Source organism: Elephas maximus, chromosome 7 (assembly GCF_024166365.1).
Source record: "Elephas maximus indicus isolate mEleMax1 chromosome 7, mEleMax1 primary haplotype, whole genome shotgun sequence".
Taxonomy (NCBI): domain Eukaryota; kingdom Metazoa; phylum Chordata; class Mammalia; order Proboscidea; family Elephantidae; genus Elephas; species Elephas maximus.
Window position 1 is genome coordinate 91,790,377 of NC_064825.1, and position 15,988 is coordinate 91,806,364.

The 15,988-nt window shown below is 44.5% G+C and overlaps 1 protein-coding gene across 3 annotated transcripts in view; it reads left to right on the forward strand.

Annotated features, from left to right (window-relative positions):
• The first annotated feature begins 3,955 nt into the window (after positions 1 to 3,955).
• The window catches only part of PRR5L (proline rich 5 like), a 100,121-nt gene continuing 88,088 nt past the window's right edge, over positions 3,956 to 15,988 (forward strand). For 2 of the 3 annotated variants that reach the window (XM_049890886.1, XM_049890885.1), the window contains exon 1: positions 3,956 to 4,318. The gene's annotated coding sequence lies outside the window, so the exon portion shown is untranslated. The remainder of the gene's footprint in view (positions 4,319 to 15,988) is intronic. The other variant, XM_049890888.1, reaches the window with a different exon arrangement.

Below are 15,988 nucleotides of genomic sequence, written 5' to 3' on the forward strand. Positions count from 1 at the left end.
TTACTGAGACTGTGTTTTTCTTCTTTATTTTGGTGAGTGAGTTTGTTAACTTTCTTTTGGTTACCTTGAAGTTTACCCCTATCTTCCTAAGTTTAAACCAGTCTTTTATTGCTTGATAACGCCTTGACTTCTTCTCCATTTGAAAGTTCTGTACCTACACCATTTATTCCCTCTTTTATTGTTCTGATGGTGTTGTCATTTACAGATTGACCTCTCCAGTTCCCTGTTGTAAATTTTTTGGTTTTTGTTTTATCCTTGAGAGTTTATAATGTAGGTTGGGATCTGGCTGATGCTGTCTTAAGTGTTGGATTCAGGCTGTTGAGGTTGTTGTCTGATGTTGTTGGTTCTCTAACTGAAGGAGTCTTTCGAATAAATCTTGTAAGTTTGGTTTGGTTTTTACATATTCCTTTAATTTCTGTTTATCTGGAAATGTCCTTATCTCATCATATTTCAGCGAGAGTTTTGCAGGATATATTATTCTTGGTTGACAGTTTTTTTTTTTCTTTCAAGATTTTATATATGTCATCCCATTGCCTTCTTGCCTGCCTGGTTTCTGCTGAGTAATCAGAGTTTAGTCTTATTGTTTCCCTTTTGTTTGTGACTTTTTGTTTTTCTGGAGCTGCTCTCAGGATTCTTTCTTTGTCTTTGGTTTTAGAGAGTGTGATTATGATATTTCATGGTGTTTTCCTCTTTGGGTCTATCCTATATGGGGTTCATAGATCTTCTTGGATGGTTGGCTTTTTGTCTTTCATGATATTAGGGAAGTTTTCTGTCAGCAAATCTTCAATGATCCTCTCTGTGTTTTCTGTTTTCTTCCCCTGTTCTGGAACTCCGATCACCTGCGAAGTTTTGCTTTTGATTGTATCCCGCATCGTTCTCAGGATTTCTTCATTCTTTTCTCTGATTTTTCCTCAAACAAAATGGTAACCAAGGATATGTCTTCAGTTTCGCTGATTCTGTCTTGCATTGTTTCAGATTTTCTCCTAAAACCTTATTTCTGAAATGTTGTTGTTTATCTTTTGGGTTTCTAATTTCCGTTTCTGTATGGTTTCTAGTTGTTTATTTATTTTGACATTTTGTTCCTGTATTATTTTCCTGAATTCTTCCATTGTTTTGTCTATTTTTTCCATGATTTTGTCTGTATTTTCCATGATTTTGTTTATTTTTTCCTTATTTTTGTCTGCATTTTCCTTCGTTTGTTGGAGAATTCTGAATATTAGAGTTTTGAATTCCCTATCAGGTAGTTCCAGTACCTTTGTTTCTAGCAGAAGGTCGTCTGGTATTTATTTTGGTCTCTTTCTGGAGCCATCCTCTTCTGTTTGTTTTTTTTTTTTTTTTTTATGTATTTTGATATTGCCTGCCCTCTCTGGGACATTCAGGAATTATTTTCTTCATTTATTGATTGTAGATTTAATTGTTTTGTCCTGCTTTTTTGTTTTATTTGCTTATGTCTGGGCAGATGGGCTGGTGTGTTTTGTTGCTTGCTCATCTGTGGGCATGATACTTCTCCCCACCTTGTCCAGGTGGGCTGGGCTGGTCACTCAGCTTTGGTGCAGCAGGGTGGGTCCAGTAGGGGTGGAGGAGTGGGGATGGGTGGTTTGCAGCATGAAATGGGGTGAAGGGGCCGGGTTGGGGGCAGTGCAGGGCAGGATCTGGGGGACCACGTCAGTACTGCTTAGGGGTGTGGCACTTGGCATACAGTGCAGATAGGCAAGAGGGAAAGGAGAGGATGCGATATGCAAAGCTAAGTGGGTGGGTGAAAGAAGAGAAAGCAAAGAGATACAAAAGCAAAAAAAAAGCAAAACCTGAAGTAAAAAAAAAATAAAATGGCAGTGCAGTAGGATTTGGCAGGTAGGGGTGGGGCAGACACTGTGAGGCTGTGTGCTGGTGGCTCTCTAGTTGAGCAGTGTGGCTCGGCCTGTTGAGAAGGGGTGTGGGTGTTGAATAGGGCTAGGTGGGCAGAAGAAAGGAAAGGAAATGGGGAAAGAGAGAAGAAACCAACAATCAAATAAAATAAATAAATAAAAGAGAAAAACAACAACAAAAAATATAATGATGGGGGAGGCAGCCATTTGGGATGGGGGTGAATTGGGATGGCAGTGAGGTGACATCTCTCTTGCCAGGTGGCATGGCATAGCCCGTCAGGAAGGGGTGGAGGCAGCGCAGGGCCTAGGTGGGAGGGAGAAAGAAAAGAGAAGGGGAAAAGTAAAGAAAAATAAAAAATATGGTGAAGGAGCCAGCCTGTGGGGTGGTGCAGACCTGGGGAGGCAGGGTGCCTTTAGGCTCTCCAGCCAAGTGGTACAGAAAAGCCCATCGGGGGCGGGGGGATAATGCATGGGGGTGGGTAGATGGGAGACAGGAAAGGAAGGAAGGGAGAGAGAGAGACAGAAGAAACAAACAAAAAAATAACTAAGAAACAACAAGTAAATAAAAAAATGGCACTGAGGAAGCCAGTCAGTGATGGTAACGCAGACCCAGGGAGGCCACACACAGTGGTTCTTCAACCAAGCTGTGCAGCTCAGCCCCTCCAAAAGGGGCAGAGGCAGTGCACAGGGTTGGGTGGGCAGGAGAAAGGAAAGGAGAGAGAGAAAAGAAACAGAAAAAAAAGAAAGAAAAAAAAAAGATGTAGTTGATTTGATTTCTGTGTATTCCATCTGGTGAGGTCCATGTGTATAGTAGCCATTTATGTTGTTGAAAAAAGGTATTTCCAATGAAGAAGTCACAGGTCTTGCAAAATTCTATCATGTGATCTCTGGCATCATTTCTATCTCCAAGTCCGTATTTTCCAACTACCGAGCCTTCTTTGTTTCCAATTTCAATTTCCAATTGCCAGTACTTATCAATGCATCTTGACTGCATGTTTGATCAATTTCAGACTGCAGAAGTTGGTAAAAATCTTCAGTTTCTTCATGTTTGGCCTTAGTGGTTGATGCATAAATTTGAACAATGAATTAACCAGTGAAAATCCTGTGAATCACAACGGACTATTATCTGATGTAGTGCTTCAAGATAAGCCCCCTATGTTGAAAAAACACTCAAAATACACAACAGTGGGCTTGAGTATACTAGTGATCGTGAAGATGGTTCAGGACTGAGCATTCTGTTGTACGTGGGGTCAGCACAAGTTGAGCCAAGTCTATGGCAACTAACAACAAATAACATGATCCTGGCATTTCTGTTGAGAATCCCTTTGCTTATCTAATACCACTTGACAAGTGGGGCACCCAGAACTTCATCATATCATCTGGACACAGCCTGACAAGCAGTCTTCACACATATATTTGTAAGATCACGGTGACCAAAACAAACACAATCAGCTTTGACATTAAAGACACAGGCGTCTTTTCTTTAGCAAATGTCACTGTGGTTTCAAAATGTAAATGTGATGTGTGAATAGACAACATTTTTTAAGTATTTCCTGCACAACTATAGGGTGAAATTATGCAAGCCAGTAAGTCCTGCACGCAGCTGCATCACATTAACACCTGCAACAAAAAAAATTTTTTTGAAAATAATTTTACTTTTTTTTTTTTTTGGTATCGGTTAGTTTTCTGTTATTTCATACTTTGAAAGACCCTCTGATGCACTGAATCTTTCAGTTGGAAAGAGAATTGGGGAACTTTAAAAGTTTTGCAAATCCAAGAAGAGACTTGAGTTATATTTCATTAGCACATATAAGTGCATTTCATTGATGCACATAAAACAGCCAGGGAACTTTTCATTAAAAAAAAAAAAGTGCAGTCACTAGTCCTGTCAGCCGGACCCTGTTTTTTCTTAAGTGAGCCCCAAAACCACACCTTGGCTTCTTGTCAGTTTTTCCTGTTGGGGGGTGGGGGGTGGGGTGGAGGAGGGGATCTCATCTTGTGTGAGCGAAAATAGCACGGAGCTCCCTTGACCCGTGGCATCCTCCCTGGCTTTTTAAGTCAAAGACCTTGGATTTCCTGAAATTGTTGAACTGGATGTAAGTGCAGGAGTCCCCTCCCCTGCGTCCCCCCCTCCCCCCTTCTCAACCCTAGCCGGGCGAGAGTTGCTGCAGGGGAGGAGGAGGAGTGGGATGGCGTGGGGGCCGTTGGAGAGAAACTAAAGCGATGTGCCCAGGACAGGAAAAGTGGGAGGAGGACGAGGAGGAGGAGGTCGTAATACAAGAGAAGAGGAAAACGTGTCACAAGATCGGCTCTGGAAGCTCTGCGACCGCGGAGTTTGTTGACTGGCGCTCGAGAGGAACTGAGGCTGGACCGGACCCCGCGGCGACAGGGAGGTCGAGCCGGGCAGACGGAGCGCGGCAGCGCAAACTCTCCAGGTCGCTGGTTTCTCTCCGGTGAGAAAACTTTCTCGGGAGGACGGGCAACTTTTTCCTGGCGCGCGGAATCCGGGGTAGAGGCGAGACGCGGGTGTGTTCGACTCGGGGTGACTCACCCCGGGGACCCCAAGGAGTTGAGTGGGAGGTCCCCAGTAGGGGCCCGAGTCGTAGGCTTAGAAATGGCACAGAATTGAGAACGAGGTCGCCGGGCCAACCGGGTGCTCGTGTCAACAGCAGCTACTAGTGGGGGAAAGGGTCACGCTTGGGGGCAGTCGGGAGGGGGCTCCCGCACGGCTAAGTATTCTCCGACGGGACGCTACACGCAGGCGTAGGGGACTGGATTCGCGACCACCATGGGAAGGAGGGGGCTGCAGAGAAGGTTGCGCTTCCGTCTGCAGTTTAGGGTGAGCGAGGGACTGCTGTGGGGTGGAATGGGGGATACCGCCGGTCGTGGGACCCAGGCTGAGCAAGAAGATCGAAAAAGAAAGTGTGTGTTTGTCTCTTTCGTTCTCTCCCGGCTCAAGGGGCAAATCTAAAGAGCTTCCCTGGTTGAATGTGGGCGATTCATTGCCCCGAAACAGCCTGTTTTTTCCTGCCGTCCCCCTTTTTCGCGAGGAAGGGGACGGCAGGGGAGGTGGCCGCTTTGTCCTGCTTGCGGGTGGACCTGTGCGCTCCTCAGACTGGGGCGGGCTGGGGTCAGCCCACTGGGGACCTCCTCGGGGCTGGCGGCAAGGAAGCCCTGTGGCGGCCCCAAGGCTGGCTCGGCGCGGGCGGCATCCCCTTTCCGTTTCAACTTTCGCGCCCGCCCTCCATTTGGCAAGGCTTTCCCAAGCGCGCCTACTGTGCGCGTGCGGCGACCTCACTGCGGGCAGGGGGCGCTCTGAAACCCGCGCCCCGGCGCTGGGACCCTCCCTTTCCAGTCCCTACTCCTTTTCCTAGAGGCGGCCGCCGCGAGCCAGACCATGCTGTGTACGTGCGAATTGTGCTTCAGGAACCGTCCCCAGGGTGCCTCCCTGCTTGGCAATAGGGTTTTCCTCCTGTTCTCCCAATCCCTGCCCTCGGTCACATGCCCCGGCCTCTTCCCCCGCAGCTCTGGGAGCCCGCGTTTTGTGTGTCAGCAGTAAGGCGGAGAGTATTTATAGACGCCACTGCAATCCTGTGGTGTGCAAGGTTTCAATTACAGCACTGCAATGTGCCCCACAAGACGGGAGGCTAACGCGCGGCGGCTCAGTGGCACGTCTGCCCCGGGAGACCCTCAGGAAGAAAGCTCTCGGCTGGGTTCTCCAGGCTGCCCTGCTTGTGCGGAGTTCTGGACCTTTTAGTCCAGGCGATAGGTGCAAATTTAGGTGACGCCCAGAAGAGTTGTATTTGACCCCTGCAAAGGACCAAGGCAGACCAGGGACACGAAAGGTCCGGATTGCCTCCAACCCCACCCCCACACCAAGGGGTGCTCACTGATCAAGGCTTGGGGACTTGTATCTTTTTGACCTCCCTTTGTCATCATGACCACCACCGTGGGTTGCAGCCATGACATTTCATTGCCCCCACATGCTGCAGAATGTCACAGCCCTGTTCTGGTAAATTGCTTTTCAGGGTGGAAGGTGCTAATGTTGACTAAGTGAAGCAGCAAGCTGCTCAGGAGGGGAAATGGAGCTTGCAGCGACTAATTTAGACACATTTTAAATTTAGCTCTTGGTGAGGTTCCCATCATGACTGAGAAAGGTAGGCTGGTCCTCTCTGTGCAATCTGGCTGGTTGGTCATCTCTGGTTGCAGTGTTGAGCCCTAGAATCTGATTTAAAAAAAAAAAAAAAACTGACCAGTTTTTTTCCCCCATTTTTGTGGAATATAGCTTGGCAAATAAGGGAAGCAATGCTTGGTTAATCCACAAAGTTGTGTTCAGTTTTTTCAGTCCCAACCATTGTCCTTTCAGTATTTTACTGAAGCTTCTAAGAGCTGGAGCCATTAATAGTGTAAAGAAGAAAGGCATGAGAAATAAGCTAGTCCACCTAGCGTGATTCTCAAGAGTGGGGCCTCAATTCTTTACACACTGAGAGGGCCATAGGTGTATGTGTATTTCAGTGGGGGGAGATTTCAATAATGTTTTGTATTTGAACATTAAAAGAATGTTACCGTTACTTAAAAATGGGAACAAACATCTCTTGAGGTTTTATGATGTCTTAGACTTTGTGCTAAGAGATTTCGATAATATTATATAATCTTTTTTAAAACAGTCGTGAGGTGGATACTATATTATCTCCATTTAACAGGTGAGCCCACTGACGTTCAAGGCAACACACAGTGATGGAGCTGAGAATGGATTTCAGATCTGTGATTCCAGGCTCCTAGGGCCAGCCTGTACTAGAGATGTCTTTCCGTTGAATTCTCCAATTGTTGATTAGATCATCCTATAGTTGATTGAATTGGTGGCTTCTTCTTCTTCTTTTTTTAATGTCACAAAAGACCATAAAGTGACTCAATTATTGAATAAAATCCTTATTTTGTCTTCAGAAAGCTGTTACACTATCTGAAAATCTAAGGCTGGTAGTCCAGACCTAAATGTCATGCTCTTCCATTTGTTCACCAACTTAATGTATGTGCAACATTTAAGCCCTTTATCTGTAGAAAATGGAATTCAATAAGGACTTTTTAGATTTCTTAAAAAGTTTTTTTTTTTTTCAGATTTCTTTATCCTACTGATTTCTAAGTTTACATGTGTATATTTCCATATGGTCATTCTTTTTGTACCACCCTTGTACAAGGGGAAACATGTTGACATCCTTCTTGAGTTACAGCCTTTTTCCTTTTCATCTTTTTTGCAGAGCTAGGCCAATAAAGAATTGGTTGACTTGAGAAACAGAGTGTGAACCTCTTTAAAAGTTCCCTACAATGTCTAGCACTTGTCTTTAAAGGTTTGTTCCCTAGAGTTGCCTCTCTGTAAAAGCTTATTAAAGGCAACACTTACAGCAATGATCAGTTGTTAACAAGTCAATGTCAATTAATATCTCAGTTGTTCAAATTTGGGGATAAAATATTTTGTGGATTTTGTACAGGGTAGATTTGGAATTTGGGAACACAGAGAATGGTACCCTGATAAACAGAAGGTACTGTTTTGTAAGGGAAAGGGCCACAATGAGGCCAAGAAAAGAGGAAGGATGGCTAGATGACGCAAGACCATGATAGGGCATCAGAGGCAAACTTGAGTTAATTCACGTTTTTGTTAGAGGATGGAGACCCAAGGTTTACTTTGAAACTTGGCAGAGTTAAAACAAATGAACCAACTTATTTATTGGATAACTACCATGAGCCAAGTGTGGTTATGACAATGTTATCTGAGCCTCCCAACAACCTGGGAAGGTAAACATTATTTTCTCTCTTTTAAGAAGAGAGAACAAAGGCTCAGAGAGGGCTGTAACTTTCCCGTTGTCACAAAGCCATTAACTTAAGTCTCTTGTTCTTTCCAGTATATTTTGATACTTACCCTCAGAGGCCTTCTATGAAGAATCCAGAGTCCCAAGTACTCAAGAAGGTCCTAGTGGTTTACATGGAAGTTTCTGGATTAGAAGTTGCTATCAGAGCAGTGTGGCAGCTCTAAAATGAAGGCGTAGTAGGTGGGTGAACATTGGAGCCTGAAGGGACAGTCTGGATAATTCTGACAGTAGTTATTCCATGGAAGAAGGAGAGAGCCGGGCCCTGTAGATATTGTATTTGTAGAGAATTACTAGCATTGCCTGGGATGTGATGGCTGTCAGATTGCAGAGCCAGACCTGTCGAATGACGTGCCAGAAGAGCTTCCCAGAGGGGCAGAGTGGGAAAGTAAATACATCCGCTTCCCTCTGAATGCCTTCTGTCATAAAGGTGCCTGGTTAGCGTCTCCGGTTATCGTCGATATAAATTAGGGAGCCCGTGAGACCTGTTTCCAATTTAATTGGACTTGGCCCTTTGAGGTAACGTCACCCAATCTCTCTTTTTAAATATTCTTTTCTTATGCTTTGCCAGTTTATGGCCTTTGTAGATCAATCCTTGGATTTCCACATTGCATTTAGGGGAGAGAGAGAAAGCAAGGGTTAGTGATTACCTAAATTGGATTAAGTTCTGTCTAGCAGCGTTTAAAGAAATACTGCTTGCTCTGTAATTACCATCAACTGGGAATTTAAACAGTCTATTAAATTTAAGCTTATTATTATTATTTTTACCTCCTGATGCTTTCAGTTCTAACATATTCTGTGATTTTAGAGGTGTTTGTGTATTCTTCAAATACACAGAAAATATTCCCTGTTCCTCCCCTCCGCCTTTAAAAATTACATTTTCTACAGCAGAATAATAAACCGTATCATTATATACTGGCCTCATTAAAAAGCAAAAGCCTATGGCCAGGTGCAGCTGGCACTGTCAGCCTCTAGAGAGCAACTGGGTAACAGAGCTCCTTGTCGGAAATTTAGGGATATTATGGGGAACGTTTTGGATGGAGTATGGTTTGCTCATTTTTCTCTTCAGCAAAGAGGCATGCTTAGAATGAAAATCAGCCACCTTTACTCTGTGTTTGAGCTTCGACTCATCCTTTCTAAAAATATGAGTGTCTTTTATCTAAGTGGGGGCACCGCGGTAAGAGTTCAGCTGGCTGCTAAGCAAAAGGTCGGCAGTTGAAATCCACCAACTGCTCCTTGGAAGCCCTGTGGGGAAGTTCTGCTCTTCCTGTAGGGTCGCTATGAGTCAGAATCAACGCAGTAGCAATGGGTTTTGGTTTGGTTAATTAAGTGGATGACACGTGTGCTTTAGGACTGGGACTACCGGTTGCCTGGGAGTCAACTCAGACTCGTGGCAACCTCATAGGTGTTCGGGTAGAACTCTGCTCCATAGGGTTTTTAGTAGATGATTTTTTGGAAGTGGGTCACCAGACCTTTCTTCTGAGGTGCCTCTGGGTGGACTTGAACCTCCAACTTTTGGTTAGCAGCTGAGTTGGTAACCATTTGCACCACCCACAGACTCCTCAGGACTGAGATGGGGGTGAGACAAATAAGATGCCAAGGGTGTAAAATTTAAGGCACTTGCATGACTCTGAAAGCGAGCACCTCCTTAAATTTCTTACTCCAAGCCCCTCACTGCCTCAGCCTAGTCCGAGTCCTGGTGTGCTTCTGTGTGTGAACTATGCCCAGAAGGGTTTCAGAGAGCAGTGGAGCTCACCAAAATCTCCCTCTCTCTTGACCTTGGCCTATGGAAGACCTGGGAAATATCTGCCTTGCCCATATTCCGTCATAATTATTTGTACAATTTATTTTTTGCATATAATTATGTTGCATAAAATTATGCATTTATTTGTGTTATTTATCTCTCTAGGCTTTCATTCTCTTTCCCTCTCCTCAGTTTCGAAGTGTAAATGTAAGATCTCTCTCACGCACAAATGGGTATTCTGGGTTCACTTTAACTGCTTGCCAAATGCCAGCAATACCTCCAATTTCTTGCTTCTCTCCTTGCTTTACTTATCCCTTTGGTGACCCTATTATTTTCTTCTTTGAATTTTTTTTTTTAATGCCATGTGTTTTCCTTAATGGGTGTATGCTGAGTCATGGGGTATGTTTAAATTTGGGGTTGGTAATACGGATTTTGAGAAATATTGTCTGGACTACATGGTTACCACTGAACTTTTGTGTTCTCAGGCCTCCCGATTAATGGGTGACCACCTTTCCCAGTGAACCTTGGTTGCTGAAAATATGGTGGGCTGCCTTCCGTTAGGTTACATGGGGAACCTCTGGTTTTCTAAATATGACACACAAAAAAATCAAAACCAAGCCCACAAGAGCTCCCTAACTATCACCCAGGAAACCATAAATATGCTTACAAGGCTTATCTAGAGGTACAGAAGCCAAAAGAGACAAAATTTTTACCCAATCATACTCTGTGGTTGTACTACCTTACTTGCAAGCCTCATATTCCAGGCATTTTGCTTCAACTAACATTTCTTTCACCTTTTGCCATTATGCTAGTCCCCATTGAAGGGCAGCAAATACTTTCAGCGGGAAAAGTATAATCCCAACAAACTCCAGAGGCATAAAAACTGGTTGGGATGCCATATGGTCACGGACCACCAAAGGACTGTTGTGGAACTTTCTCCAACTTTGTCGGTTCTTTTTGACACAGGCTGAGTTGTGTTTCGTTGAAGGCATCTATGACAGCAATTTGATTTCTAGCAAGTACTAGGATTAAGAGACTACTCTGGGTTCTCTTGGAGTCCCTGGGTGGTGCAACTGGTTAACAATGCTCAGCTACTAACCGAAAGCTTGGCAGTTCAAGTCCATCCAGAAAGGCCTCGGAAGAAAGGCCTGGCAATCAGCTTCCAAAAAAATTAGCCATTGAACACCCTATGGAACACAGTTCTACTTTGACACACATGGAGTCACTGTTAGTCAGTGTTGACTGGGGAGCAAGTGGTTTTTTGGGAGGGGCTCTCTTGGCTATTCAGAAACTAGAGTATATGTCAGCTTAACAGGGTCCTTAGAGCACCTGAAAGAATTTGTTTTTGTCTGTTTCCCAAGGACTGAGGGCAAACCCCGCAAAGGGCTCTGATGTGTGTCTGTGTTAGTCTGAACTGAGCTGCCTCAAGCCCTGTCACAACCTGCTTGTGACCTCAACTGCGTAAATCCTTGCTGTAAACCTTTTGACGCTCTTTTAGTTCTAAGTTCTCCTTTGGAACTGGTTCAGCATCACGCCTGCATATCTTTGGGAGAGACTATGTCAACTGCTGCTGTCATTTTGGAGAATTCTGCTCCAGCCATGGTGGCTGCTAGAGTCCACCACTGTGGGAACTGTATGGCCACTTTTGTTATAAAATATCTGGAGGCAAAATTAGTCATGGTGTAATTCTTTGTAGTGTTTTATGATAGTTAAAAAAATTTTTTTTCTTAACCAAAAGACAATAGAGTTCCTTTGAGAAAAGACCTCGTGGCCCTCCCAAAGGTCAGTATCAACTTTTCTAAATTGTTGAAAGAGCCACACTTTGTTCTTACCTGGCATCGTGGTGACAACACAGTTAGGGTATTGAGATTAGAATCTGGTCTTGGCAATTCCATGAGCAAGCTGTAGGACCATGGGCAGGCAAGTTGCTGGCTGCTCTGGGCCTCAGTTTTCCTATCTACATAATGATGGGATTGGCCTGCCCCAGGATTCCTTTCTATTCTAAAATTCCTCCATGGCCAAGGAAGCATGACCTAGAATAGTGCTTCTCAATGTGCATACAGATCAGCTGAGGATCTTGTTAATGCCACAGATTCTGATTCAGTAGGTCTGGGGTGGGGCCTGAGATTCTGCATTTCTAATAAGCTCCGAGATGATGTTGATTGTGCTGATTCTCAGACCAGTTTGGGCAGCAAGGTACTAGAGTCTAGACCAGAGTGTCTCAACCTTGGCACGTGCGGTGCAGTGAATTACTTAATATGGCCCTTCTAGAATTTTTTTAGCCATAGTTTTTGTAACACCTGCCAAATGACTGGGTGGCACTATGCAAATAAGGTGCTTGTGGCCCACCAAGAGGATTGAATAGCTTGCTAATGATGCAAATAAGGTACATGGAACCCTAACGAGGGGATTGGTCAGTTTTACCATCCCGCTAGGCCTAAAATGAGCTATCCCAAGCAGAGGACCTGATTACCAGCAAGAAGAAGAGATGGAAGCGGAGTGCATCCATTGGACCCAGTGTCACTGTGCTGTGAACTTGCTACGCCCAGGAGACAGAGAGAGCTGTAACACCAGAGACAGTGGAAGACGGCAAGAAGCAGTGGCAAAGAAACAGTGGCAGTAGAACCAGGAGATGGCGCAGTGAGCTTCCCAGCTCATGGAGCAAGAAAGCTGAGTGCCTTCAGTCAGGAGGCTTGCTGGTAGAGTGGGGGTGCAGCAGGGCACTTGGAAGAGCTAGATTTGCCGGCCCATTGTGTTAGAGAGTGGAGCACCTTCAGGCTTACTGATGGAGTGGGGGTACCTCTGGGCACTCACCGGCTTACTGGTGGAGTGGGGTACCTCTGGGCACTCATCAATGGAGCTAAAGAGCTTTGTTACAGCACCCCGAGCAGGACGGAGGCAAGGCCAAGGGGCCAAGGGATGGAGAGGCCAAGGGCCAGAGGGAGGCCTGCCTGAGGGCACAGCTGAGAAGCAGCCGCCCTGATCGAAAAACTGTGTCCTGAGTGGGTGACTTTATTTATTTTTCCCAAGACTCTTTATTTTCCCTCAGGCGTAGCCCAGTCATCTTCACAGAATCTCTCCTTATCGTTGCATTAGACCTTGTGGTTACGAGCTGTGTGCCTTCTCCTCCAGTCACTCTAATGCAAGGGTCTCAAACTGGCAACACGTGGGCCAAACTTGGTCAACAGACATGTACTGTTTGGCTTGCATAGTGTTTTGAAAGAAAAAAAAATTTTTTTCCTAGCATTTAAAAGTTGGGAAAACGAATAATGGTTCAACAATATGATAAACCTAAGTAATGTCACCGAATTGTAAATGTAAAGAATGTTGAAAAGGCAAACCATTTGTTACAAGTACATTCACCACAATAAAAAAATAAAGAGGTAAAAAAAAAAAGTTAGAGGATTTGACAGATAAGCTCAGATATCGGGCTTCAATTAAGAAAAAAACACTGGATGTTTCATGATACTGGCCCTGGTGGCACAGTAGTTAAGCATTGGGCTGCTAACCAAAAGTTGGCAGTTAGAATTCACTGGGCAGTTCTACTCTGTCCTATAGGGCCGGCTATGAGTTGAAATCAACTTGACAGCAGTGGGTTTGGTTTTTGGTTTTTCTTTTTTTGGTTTTTGACCCTGTTTTCTGCAGGAGGGTCGGAAGCTGCTCTTCTCAACACACATGTGCTCTTTAGTTTGCCACACTCCCCACCCAACCCTCTCACCACCCTTGTGCTACCTGCGTTGGCCCCATAGCATTTGAGTTTGCCACCCCTGCTTTAGGCCTTCCTGTCTTCCTCTTTAATCGTGGCCAATTACTTACTATTGCCTTTTGTCTTCATATTTTTGGCAGGAGCCACATGTGGCTTCTGTGGTGTTCAGCATGGTAGATGCTCCGTAGATGTTTGTTGAAATAGGATATTTTCATCCTATCCTAGTCTCTCTACTTGAGCTTTTAAAGCAATTTACTATGAAACATTGTTTTTCCTTCTCGGAATTTGTTTTTCCCCCGGTCTTCAGTGTCCGTATCCTTTAGAGTAATGGGCCAGGAAATGGAGAAACAGTATTTTTCAGTTGACTTCTCATCAGCTTTGCTTTGTAATGCTAGAATGGGGTTTAACCTTTCTGCCTCACTCTTGTCTCAACTGTCCATCTCAACTCAACCCTTGGTGTCAAGCTGCATTTATAACATCACTTTTGGGTGTTTCCTGCCAGACCCTGAGATCCTTGGGGGCAGATATCTTATTGTTCTTTGACCCTCTTCAGCTTCCTTTACTCAGAGTGGCATATAGTAAACCCTCCAACGTTTGATTAAATAGACTCGAATTGAGCTCATGACCTACGTGAAAGGATCAGATCTGGATATTCCCTTCAGTTTTCTGACCCTCTATTTAGTGTCTTTATATCTTGCTCTGAGAGGCAGTAGTAGTTCAGTGGTAGAATTCTCACCTAACAGGTAGGAGATCTGGGTTCGATTCCCAGCCAGTGCACCTCATTCACATTGTGTCAGTGGAGGCTTGGGTGTTGCTCTGATGTTGACCAGGTTTCAGTGGAGCTTCCAGACTAAGACAGACTAGGAAGAAAGGCCTGGTTACCTACTTCTGAGAATCGGCCAATGAAAACCCTGTGGATCACAATGATCCAATCCACAACCAATCATGGGGATGGGGCCTGGGCAGCGTTTTGTTCCATTGTGTATGGGGTCCCCATGAGTTGAGGGCAGACTCAACAGTGGCTAATAGCAACAACAATGTTATCTGGCTCCATTACCTAAGAGAAATTTCCTTTCCCGTCATCTCCTTTTCTTTTGCAAAAGCATTTCATCCTCTTTTGGAAATGAAAGAGTGGAGCTAATTTTTAATAAATAGCACATTTTAATCTATAGCACATTTTCCCATCGTTAAAAGTCTCCTTGGCTGCCAGGCAGTAGCTTTTGACCTCTCTCTCACCCACAAGGATTTTTTGTGTGTTACATGTCAGAAATATAATTGCTCACATAATGGTCAGTCTTAGCCACCACTTATGTCTAGACTTTTGGGCATGTCATCTGGCAGACACCACAGAATCAGTCTGGATGGCATTTATTGGCCACACCCAAACCGTTTGCACTCCAGGAAACGTGTTATTTAAAGCGGGGCTAATAGATGAGTAAATAAGATTTGTGGTTATTCCCCATAGTTTTGCTTAACTTGTACCAAAGAAGGGGATTTTTCTGGTGATTGCACAGTGTTTACAGGCCAAGGTGATGATGATGGTGATATAATTACCACTTATAGGTGAATCTAAATTGTCAGTGTCCTGAGTACAATGGACATTTAGCAAATGCTGTTAAGCAGAAACAAACACTTGAGCTTGCATGCTTCTAGCTCTAATATTTACCAAAACCAGTTGCATGGAGTTGATTCCAACTCATGGCGACTCCATGTGTGTCAGAGTAGAGCTGTGCTCCTTAAGATTTTCTTTTGTAATTTATTTTGTTGTTGTTGTTGTTGAGAATATACAGAGCAAAGCATACGCCAATTCAGCAGTTTCTAATGGACAGTTCAGTGACAGTGATAGATTCTTTGAGTTGTTCAACCATTCTCACCCTCCTTTACTGAGTTGTTCCTCCCCCATTAACATAAGCTCACTGCCCCGTAATGGCTGAATTTTCAGAAGTAGATAGATCACCAGGTCTTTCTCCTGCGGCATCTCTGGGTAGACTCAAATCTCCAACCTTTTAGTTAGCAGTGAGTGCATTAACTGTTTGCTCCACCCAGGGACTCTGCTGTAATAGTCATTGTTATACACATTCAGACTCCTAGAGTCTCAGACTGTACCCCGTTTCCAGTGGAACACTGGGAAAGTGCTCTAATTCGTTCTCTTAAGCTTTTTCCATCGTCGAAACTTGACTCTTAACATTTTTGTATTTGTAGAAGTCAGTGTCCTTCCCTTGACCCTAAGAGTTTTGTCTCCCAAGAGTTGCAAAGATTAGTCTTTAGTCAAAACAAATGCACTGGGCTATGCAGTGGGTGCCTCTACTCTGTCATGTTGGTGGACTCCACTGAACCTGAGAGCAGACCTGGGGTCTGTGCCTCTGTATACAATAATGCTTAGGTAGACCAACTTTAGTCAGTGGTGAAGAGGAGTTTTCTGGTCCTTCAGAAATGGAAACCTTCTTTTTATGGTGGTTTAGAAATCCAAGTTTCATTCCATGATTCAAAACTTACTGGGTGCCTTTTATGTGCCCAATGCTGTGCTCAGCATGGGGATATAGCAGTGAATGACCCAAACAAGGTCTTTGCCCTTAAGGAACTTACATTCTATTAGGGCTAGTCAGCCAGTGAATAAGTAAAACAAATAAGCTCGATGATTACGGCTCACTTGGTAAATGCCATGAAGAAACGAGGCCACCTTCTTGTAAGGGACAGAGTGTGTTCACCACCTGGAGGAGGTAGTACACTGTGGGTGATGTTCACAAAGGGATGTGTTGAGTGGTGCTCGGTCACTTGACTTTGTGTGTGGCAGACATGGGCATTGTTTAAA